The 9,956-nt window shown below is 50.8% G+C and overlaps 1 long non-coding RNA gene across 1 annotated transcript; it reads left to right on the top strand.

Annotated features, from left to right (window-relative positions):
• Positions 1-280: 280 nt before the first annotated feature.
• Positions 281-2,412, top strand: LOC118661888. The gene is made up of 2 exons (XR_004969519.1): positions 281-1,658; positions 1,969-2,412. It is a non-coding gene; the product is annotated as an uncharacterized LOC118661888 (long non-coding RNA).
• Positions 2,413-9,956: the final 7,544 nt, after the last annotated feature.

Genomic DNA, 9,956 nt, shown 5'->3' with positions numbered 1-9,956 from the left:
TTCCTCATTCTGCTCTCACAGGGAGAAGAGCTCGGACAGAGGGAGCTCCAGGTGGGCAGGGTTCACCACCAGGAAGAGATTTAGAAACAGGAGACTGAAGTCAGAACACGCCATACACCGGCTTACCATTTTGTCTCTAACTGTAGACTGAGAGACTTTTTTGGAGAGAGACGCTCTAATAATGCAATATCCCCCCACCACTCAGCGAGCATCCTGGGCAGGTCACCTCAGCCCTCTGCTTAGGTCGCCCAGCTGCAAGACAGGGGGGATGATGCCCACCCACCTAGCAGGTAGACATGAGTCACAACTCAACTGAACCCCGTCCTGCACTTACAGGGAGCAGCGCAGTTCCTTCTCTAGGACAAGCACCAGCCCCAAATTCTGGGATGGATATAGCTGCTTTGTCTTGTTTTTAAAGAGGCCAACTTCGTTTTATGGACACTGGCAGATCAAGGTGTCTCTATGTTCACTTGTTTTTCTCAAGTCCATAGAGACAATAATAACATCTCCTTCCAAAAAGATCCACACCCTCCTTATTCTGAGTCAATTCCAGTAAATTAAACCAAATAACAATGTAGCCCAAAGTAACAGGGCCGACGGGCTCAGACGGGAACAGCCCCAGGACTCTATCCACCCAGTTATTTCTTTCACGGATGTTGTCTACACGCTCGTTCTCAGGAATCCCCTCCTGCACCAGCTGCAGGTTTGTGGGGTGTGGATGGTAACAGAAATTCCGCATGGAAGTACAGCAGACCCGGGTGGAGAGCTACAGGGACTGGATCAAATGTCCCCACCACCGCCAGCACCTTGATGAGCCTCTTGGCCCACCGCATCCAGTCATCACTGTGACACCAGGCAAAAATACTGCCTGTGGGGCTGACACCGGATCAGTATAACTGAACCCCAATGAGCAGGGAGGGCCCAGGTTTGCCTCATAGAACTGGGTGGCAAGTTCAGAGGGGCTTCTCTATGGTCCTGGCTCCCTTCCCCCACCTCTGTCTCTCCCTGTCTCTCTCTGCCTCCCATCCTCTCTCGCCATGGATCCTCTGCACCCCTGAAGAATCATCTTCCTCACAGTCCAGGGTCCTCTCTTTCAGTGAGCTCATGGCTTCCCCAGCTCCCTCTCACCCACCCCCTGCAGCCAAGCACCAACAGAGACTAATTAAATTCAATGGTCCCAGGTCCAAATTATGGGGACAGCCTCTCATGGGCCCAGCTGGGTGGGGGAAAGCCCCAGTCCAGTCACTCATGCATTCATGGCTTGGGGTGCTGGGTACAGAAGAGTGGGCGCTGTCTGGGCACGGGTGCTGTACGGTGGGCGCATTCACTGATGTGGTGGCAGCATTCATCCTGGCATGTTGTTCCAGGGCCATACAGAGTTATTACTGTGGGGCTGGAGGGCAGCTCCAACCCCGTGTGTCTGAGTCACCTAATCTACAGTCAGATCTCCGGCGATTAGACTATATTTGGGGTGTCACAGGGGATCGTACCCTGAAGCCAGCATTCAGAACACGCTCGGAGGAATTCATCTTGTTTACACATGCCACTGAGCTTCGTGAACCAACGTTAAACTTCACCAGCTCGGTTCGAGATCCTTTCGCAGTTAGTGAGCGGATTACTGTTGTGGTGAAAATAGTGGCAACCATCAGAGGAAGCTGGTAAGTGCCCATGGAAATGTATCTAAGTAAGTGTATATGGAGTTTAAATTCTCTGCAGATTGTACACAGGCAGCACCCCACACAGTGAATTCCATGCTCTCATGGTTCCGCATAAAATCACTGCGTGTTTTCCTTAGTTATGATGCCATATCTTCACCTGAGCCCCTCTTCTGTCTATAGATGTTTGTCTACTTTGATACTTAATTATACATGCCCATCCAGAGCAGAAAACAGCCATAAGCAGAAAAGAAATAAGTATATTACCCTACCACCCACAGAGAAAACATAACCATCTATTTCTTCACTGCAGCATTACTCACGGTGGCCAAGACATGGAAACAGCCAAAGTGCCCTGCGATAGAGGACTGGGTAAAGAAGATGTGGTCCATGTACACAATGGAATACTACGCAGCCATAACAAAGGATAAAAGACTGCCATTTGCAACACCATGGATGGACCTTGAGAATATTATGTTAAGTGAAATAAGCCAGGTAGAAAAAGCTAAGAACCATGTGATTTCACTCATATGTGAGATATAAAACCGAAACTTGTGGACACAAACAGCAGTGTGGTGGCTGCCAGAGGGAAGGGGTTTGGGGATGGGTAAAGGAGGCAAATATATGGCGACAGAGACAATTAACTTTGGGTGGTGGGCACACAGTGTAATATACAGATCTTGTAACATGGAAATCCACACCTGAAACCTATATGACCATATTAACCAATGTCACCCCAATAAATTTAATTTAAAAACAAATTTTAAAGTGGGACGATTCTGTAAACCTAGCTTTCTTACCTAGAACATATCAAGGGCATCACTCTGTGTCGATAGAAATCTCTTCATGGCCTCATGCTACCCCTCGGCGAGGCCTTTTGCACTGTGCGGGTCAGTGCGTCCTCGATCCATCATTCCTCACCAAGGCGGACTTTTTGCACGGCATCATGCATCTGAGTAGTCTGTCACTGCGATTTCGATTGCATTTTGCACCCGATAGTTATGTAGGGACGCTTTGTTCCGACCTGCTTTGTTTTCCTTTTCCTGTGGCTACGGTTTCCTGTTTATTATCTTTATCCCTTCGCTGGAGTCCACTGCATTGTGCTGAAAGAATGTGGAGAGCACTGTTTCTGCTCTTTGTCATTTACTGAGTTCTTTAGACATAGTTAACATTTAGTCCATTTCTGTAGCTGTCCCCGGGCAGGTAGTCTGTTCCCTTCGGAGAGCATACCAGATGCCTCTCAGCTCTCCACTCGCAGTTATTAATTACGATATTTAAACCCTCACTCTCATTTTTTCCCTGAAGTAACCTCTTCAAAACCAAAGGATGAGCTTCCGCTGCTCTTCCTCTCGGGCACGTCCCTTTTCACTAATGTCAGGTTCAAGTGCTTTGCTGCGGCTGCAGCTGCTTTTGGCAGGAAGGTGAGGGGGTGGCAGGGGGAGGGGGAAGAGCTCGTAGTCAGTGAGGATGCTCTCCTGGTGCTGGTCTTTCTCTTAGGAACAATGGACATAGGCACATGGAGGCCCCGCTCGCCCTCACCCACAGCTGCTCTAGGTTCTCAGTGCTCCTCGCCTCTCCCCTGCACGCTCACTTCCTCCTGAAGGAGCTCCTCAGACCCCCCGATTCCGTTTTCTGAATTCCAACGGACTTTTGCCTTCTGACCCCATCTTACATTCTCATGGGGCTTTCTTTTTCTCTAACCATTTTTCCTTACGTCACCGTCTCCTTTTCCATCTCCATCTTCGGCCGTAGTCCACCTCTCACTGTGTGGAGCCCAGGAAAGGGGGAGAGATTTCCACATTCCCTCTGCTTCCTGCAGCACCGGTGTATGTTTCTCCCTGATGATTGCACGTGTCGGCTCCTTCTCTCATGTTGCAGAATCTTCTCACAGGTGAGTGTGGGTCTGGACGCTATTTGACCAAAAACAGTGGGAGTTGCCCCTGGATCCTCCTCTGTGCGGACACAGTCAGCACCCTCGCACATGCCCAGACTTACAGCACGACAGGGACGGTGCTGGGTCGCACAGGCCTAATAGTGAGTGTGCCTTGGCCCACCCCTCGGTCTCTGCCGGGTGTATCCTCTTGCTGACAAAACTCTCACATGGATCCCCAGTTGTCCAGACTTGGCCGTCCAGCCAGCTCGCCACTCCAGGACCCATGTGGCTTTGGCTGGCCCTATCTGCAGCCACACCTGCCAAATAGGAGAAGTACTGCTCACCTGGAATGAGACGGTGGGTCACAAACATGAAAACAGGTGGGACAGGCAGGGCCACTTAAACACAAGCTGCGCATCAGCTGGTTTTCCGTGTGGCCTCCCTGAGGGTCACTTTGGGGTCCGGCAAATTGGTGCCAAGAGGCATGTCTGTGTGGCCCATTCTCACCTGGAGCCCTGCCTTCCCAGGCCGGGGCAGGATGAGGTTCCCTGGGACACCTCCTACCCACGCCATGCCCCTCACTGATTTCTGGGGAAAGATGAGGTGATGCTGCAACCCTGTGTCCCCTCACTACATCCAGCACGAAGTCCTCAGTGTTCTTGGTCACAGAGCCTCCCACCTGGACTCAGTGCTGACCCCACTGCCCCACCTGTCTTTGCCTTACTGGTATCTTTGCCATCAGTTTCAAGGAGACAGAGAGAAGCTGCGCTGTTCATCTTACTCCATGAGGTTCACGGGCGTGATAACAAGCAGCTAGTAAACTGGTGAGGCCTTAAATCTGAGCCCAGAACAGAATTAAGCATTTGCCATATGTCAGCCCATTTACTCTTCACAAGGCAGGTACTAGTATTCGTCTCCCCATATCACAGGTGAGGAGACTGAGGCCCACGGAAGCAAAGTGAATTGTTCCCGGTTATATAGCTGCTGAGTAGCACCAACATCTGGGTCAGTCCAGCTCCAGAGTCGGCCTCTTGACCCCCTTGTGCCTTTCCATCCAAAGCGGGTGACTGGCCCCAGCTGCTGTTTGTTCCAGCACTTGATGTCCCAGGGGACGGACAGGAGCAGCATGGAAAATGGCAGAGCAGCCTTCAATCCTGACTCCTACGAACACTCTTGGAGAGGACCCTCGGACCCCATGTCGGGCCTAAGATAAACAAGTTGTAGAGACCAGAGCCATTTCTGTTAAAGCCCCTGCCCCGCCCCGTGCCAGGGCTGTTGGAGCAGACGCCACCTCTGTGCTTCTCAGGGAATGTCCTTGAGGTGACCTTTTCACACTGTTTCAGAGAAGCAGATGGCAGCATAACTGTTGTTGCGATGCAAGAAACACGAGGAAACCCCTTGACCAGCACGCAGGCCAGTAAGCCCACACTTGGACTTCAGACTTTGCCTCCTTCATGTAATCATCTTCAACACATTTGACGTGGCATGTTCAGCGCCTCGGTCACACTGCAAAGTTTAAGAGAACTACAACTTGGCCATCATGAAAAGTGCCAAGAAAAGGCTCAATAGCCATCTCATAGCCAGCACCCAGGAACAGCGGAGAGCTGGACGGTGATACTATTCAGGTTGAAGATGCCACAGAAATATCTGAACACCTGCCTTTGACGGCTTCTCCACATCCACCACCACAGCCCTGCAATCCCGCCCCCCCAATGAACCCCAAGAGCAGTGTCATCTATTCTGGGGGCCACAGAAAAATCGATACCATTGCTTTTGTCTGAATGGGACACCCCCCAAACAGTCTATTCTTCAGTTAGCAAATGCTCACCTCCTTGCCAAAGAGTATGTGAAAGATACTTTGCCTAATTAATGCTGTGACATACAAACAGAAGTGTTTTGTGGGCTTTCTCCTCTCCCTAATTAAAGATCTCCATGGAGAAATAAACAAACGCTCTCTAGTCAACAGCACCGAGGTAGGCGGTTGGGGATGCGTTGCCATCTGAGGTGCAGAAACTTCCAAACTCAGGGTGTGGGATTAATCCGGAGGGTTCCGTGGTCTTCCTGGGTGATCTCAAGCACGTTTTCGTGCCTCAGTTGACTTTTACAATCTGTAAATCTTGCAGGGATATTAAGATCAGCGAAGGAATGTCTGTAAAGTGCTTTGAACTCTGAGAGTTAGACATTAAGTAAATACCTGGTGTTATTAGAACTCTACTGGGGCAATAGAATGTTCGAAATGGGACTTTATTATAAATACTCTCTGAAGTTTGCCAAGAATAAATTGAATGGGCAAAGACAACATACTTGGCTGTAACTTAACCCAAGCTTGGCACCAGGCTGCATGAATAGGGAGCTCTGGAGAGAACATGAAAGGCTTCTATTATTTGAGCCAACTGTTTGGCTAAATTTCCATATCTTCCATTTAGTTGTTCTACTCTTTAAATTGCTGCCTTATAGAGGCAAGCAAAAGAACAAAATGAAAATAAAGGTCCATTAGCCTGTTCGCATCTTCCTGCAATTAATGTGACTGAATGTAAATTGTTTAAAGATCCCCAAATCACCCCCACACCCAGTGTCTGAAATGGACAGAAACCAAGCTTCCCTTCTCGGAGTTCCCGCAGCAAAATGACAACCATGAACCGCCTGTGGTCAAAACATTTTTCTCTGAGCTGATCTCTGCCTACAGTCCAATTAGATATATGTCAAAGTCCACACACATAAAGAAATCATGATTTTCCTTGCGATAGAAGGAAGTTTCAAATTGCAAATTCAAAACTTTTGCATTGCCCCAAAGCATGCATTATGATTCAGAGCTTTCATAAGGACACAACAGGCAGCATTTCCCATAACTCAGCAGCCGGTGTTTGGTCTATGTCAGGAAATCGGTCAGGGGAGATAGCGGGGTACAGAGAAAATCCCAACCAATCTCGTGGCTGGGATTCTGGAGTCTGGTCTTGCTTCTGTCGTGAACTAATTGTGTGGGAGCCTCAAGCCCCTGCCTGCACCTCAGGTTCCTTATCTGTAAGATGACAGCACAGATCCCAGGAACCCACTTCTTCAAATCACCACTTTTCTCCAAAGCATGCCAAGTGAGAATGCAGCCAAAAGCGTGCATTCCTGGAAGGAAATAGCCCCAAATTAAGGCCTGAGCCCTCACTCATCCCCAAGAAGAAATGTTTTGGAACAACATGATTTAATCAAACCGATGCCTCGGCCTTTTCTCCATCACCTGCTTACAGGAAAAAGAAAATGACTTTATGCTCCCAAAATGCCGTTGGCTGTTTCCAGCAGCAAGCCTCAGTCCCTGTGTGTCCTGTGTTTAAACTCAGCACGGACTTAATTCTTCAGTCCAAATAAATACTTGGAGGTATGTGTCCAGATATGCTTACCAAGAGACTAAATCCCCCTGACGGATGGCAGTGAAAATAGGAGTCACGTGTTTTCTGGATGAGTAAATGGAGGGGATAAAAATAAAATAAAAACAGGAGGTGATTTCCACAAAGCACACATTCAGGGTTCTGTCTTGACCATATGCTTTCAGCAAATGAGAAGACCGTCTTAATGCTCTAGCTCATCTTAGGATGGGAACAACATGCCCGCCAACATGGCCGAGAGGAAAATGTGGGGCTCGGAGCCAGGCCCACAGCCAGATCTGTGGTGCACCCACTAGCTTTCCCAGAGCTCACTGTGCTCCCAGCTCGTGGCCTCTGCACAGGGGTGGCCAGGACAGCAAATCTGAGTGTGGGTCACTGTGGAGATTGGCTACAGTGTTTGGACAGGTTCAAGCCTCGGACTGAGGAGAGGGCACTGTCCTCTCATTGCCACGTGCAAGTCCCAGCTTGGAGGGCAGAGTCCTCCCAGCACAATTATAGCCAAGAGCTATAGTTGTAAGCTTGAACCTATGGTCCGAACACATGGCCCTATGTGCCTGAGTGATGTGGGCTTGATGGAGTTCAGGTGCATGTAATTGAGTAGGATTGAAACCCACGAGAATGTTGTAAACATCTTGACCACACCCTTACTTTGCCTGGTGGAATCTGGCGATAAAATAAAGACACGGCTTGTAGTCCATGGCGCTGTCTCTCTCCATCAGAGAGGGCAGTGTCCCACCTAGCCTCAGCTTTATTCTCTTATCTGTCTTTTCTAATCCTTCACCACCCCCACTCAGGTCACACTACCAGGCTCCAGAACGGGGGACAGTCTGCTCTCTGAAGTCAGCACACTCGCACCGTCCAACAAACATTGAATGCCTATTTAGGAAACTACTGGTTCACCTGGCCATGAACTTCAGCCACTGGATTTGCATCAGAGGAGAGCTCTGCTATCAGCAGGCATCAGCCTCATGCTGGAGGGGCGAGGAAGAGGGCCCAGTCCCACCCAGGGTTTCAATGAGGGAGAGAACTCTCCAAATGCCCGGGGCCTGCCAGAGGTCCCCCAGGGGGAGCAGCACCCTGCTCTCCTGACTTCCTGAGGCAACCACCCCCAAACCCGTCCAGCAGCTCATGAAGCAGGGGTTATCGTGGGGACCGGTGGTGATCATACTCTCAAGCACTGACCACCAGGCCCTCCCTGAAGGGGCCTCGGACGAATGTCAGCTTCTTCTCTTATTTGAGGTGCAGGTTTCCACCTGCCCTCTGTGTCCCGTCATTGCACCTGTGGGGCTTCCCAGCCACCTGGGCAGTGGTTGCAGATGACTGGGAAGTCCTGCTCTTCAGCATGTTGGCTAGTGTGTCACCTGGAGCTCATGGCACCCCACAGCTTGTCGCTGGATAACTGATCAGATTGCCTCACGGATGTGGCACAATAAACAGTGATAACCATGAAGTACCAGGAACATGTTGTTTAGTGTTATTTGCCTGCATGAACTCAGCCTGTGACAGCACCCTGTCCTCCTGATGTCCCCCAACCCCAGGACAGGGCCCATGCCCCTCATTGCTCCAGGCAGTCCCAGTGTGGCTGCTCTTCCCCTTCCACAGCCTGGCGCAGGGGCCTCCGTGGGCACTGGTGTCCCAGCCAAGGTGTGGTGACGTCTAGCCCGTATCTGAATATCTGAGGAATGTGACAATAAAACAGGATGGTTCCCCCTTTGGAAGGGCGGTGGGATGAGACAGGTATACAGCTGACAGCCACGCGCACACTGCACACTCAAATGTGCACAATCATGTGTGTACACGTCACACACAGGTGCACACACCCAAGTACTCACACACTCATGCACACACTCCAACAAGTACACATCATGCTTGCATGTACTCCCACACTCATACATTCACTCACTCATACCCATTTGCACACCCAGGTAAACATGGACCTGCTTGGGCTATGATGTGAAATGACATAAAGAAAAATGATGGGGAGGGAATCCAGATGAGTGACACCACTGGGTGTGCTCGGGTCTGAAGTTCACCCATCGTCTTCTGGTGAGCCTGCTGTCCAAGTGCTCCTTGGTGTGGCTCCAGCCCACCTACCGTGGGCGTGCGTCATTGCTGCTGACACAAACATTCTTTTCAGATCTGGAGGCTACAAATGCAGTGAAGCCCAAACAAAATTCTCCAAGTGTCCCTGGTACGCTCACAGCTCCTCAACCACTCAGCAAGTGCGTTCTCACGGGTGGAGCTCCACCTCCACCCAGACAGGGGCTCAGACAGCACAGGTGTCAGTCCTCCTACCCAGGTGCCCGGGTCTGGAGGTCTGGTGTGGTGGTGCTGCCTGGGTCCCCCCACCCCTGGCCCAGAGAAGCAGGACAGATGCCTATCCTGAGGCCATGAAGGAGGATGTGCTAAGAGGAACAGGGAATTGGACAGGGCATTCACTCTGGCCCAGATGTGTCCTATCATGAAGACCCCCACCCTCCATATGGGCCACCAGATCTGTGGGAGGGACAGTGTCCAGCACTGTGAAGCCATCAGCGTCTCCATGACACGATGGCATTCCCAGCTGGCCAGAGGACTCCTGCTCCCTGATAAGGAAATGACTGGGAGGTGTGGACGCTGGTGTAAGGGATCTGCCATGCGTCCAGGCTCAGATGCATGACAAGGGCCAGGAGACGGCCAACCCATGGAGATACCAGGTAACATGTTTCTGTGAGTCAGGCTCAGCACCGAGCTCTGGAAGCCTCACCAGCTGTAAAGGTGGGGGCTCCACACAAAGTGGGGGCAGTGTCCCTGTCTCTCTAGCTGACCATTTGGATTCGTCTTTGAAGAGAGATTGCTACTCAGGGGGGGAAATAATACTAAAACACTCAAACACGCAGTGTGCAAGGGAAAGCCAAACCCTCCTCCAGCACAGAGTGTGGGAGACATCCGGGCACTAAACTCCCAGGATGGGGGTGTGGGTAGGGAATGGCAGGGCTGCCTCTGGGCAGCGGATTTGTAATTCAGAAGATTGTCAGGACCAGGATGAGGAGAAACCACTGTTCCCTCCACCCC

Source organism: Myotis myotis, unplaced genomic scaffold (assembly GCF_014108235.1).
Source record: "Myotis myotis isolate mMyoMyo1 unplaced genomic scaffold, mMyoMyo1.p scaffold_m19_p_8, whole genome shotgun sequence".
In the NCBI taxonomy this organism is placed as follows: Eukaryota; Metazoa; Chordata; class Mammalia; order Chiroptera; family Vespertilionidae; genus Myotis; species Myotis myotis.
Note: the sequence above shows the minus strand (reverse complement) of the source record. Positions and strands in the feature narration are given on the sequence as shown.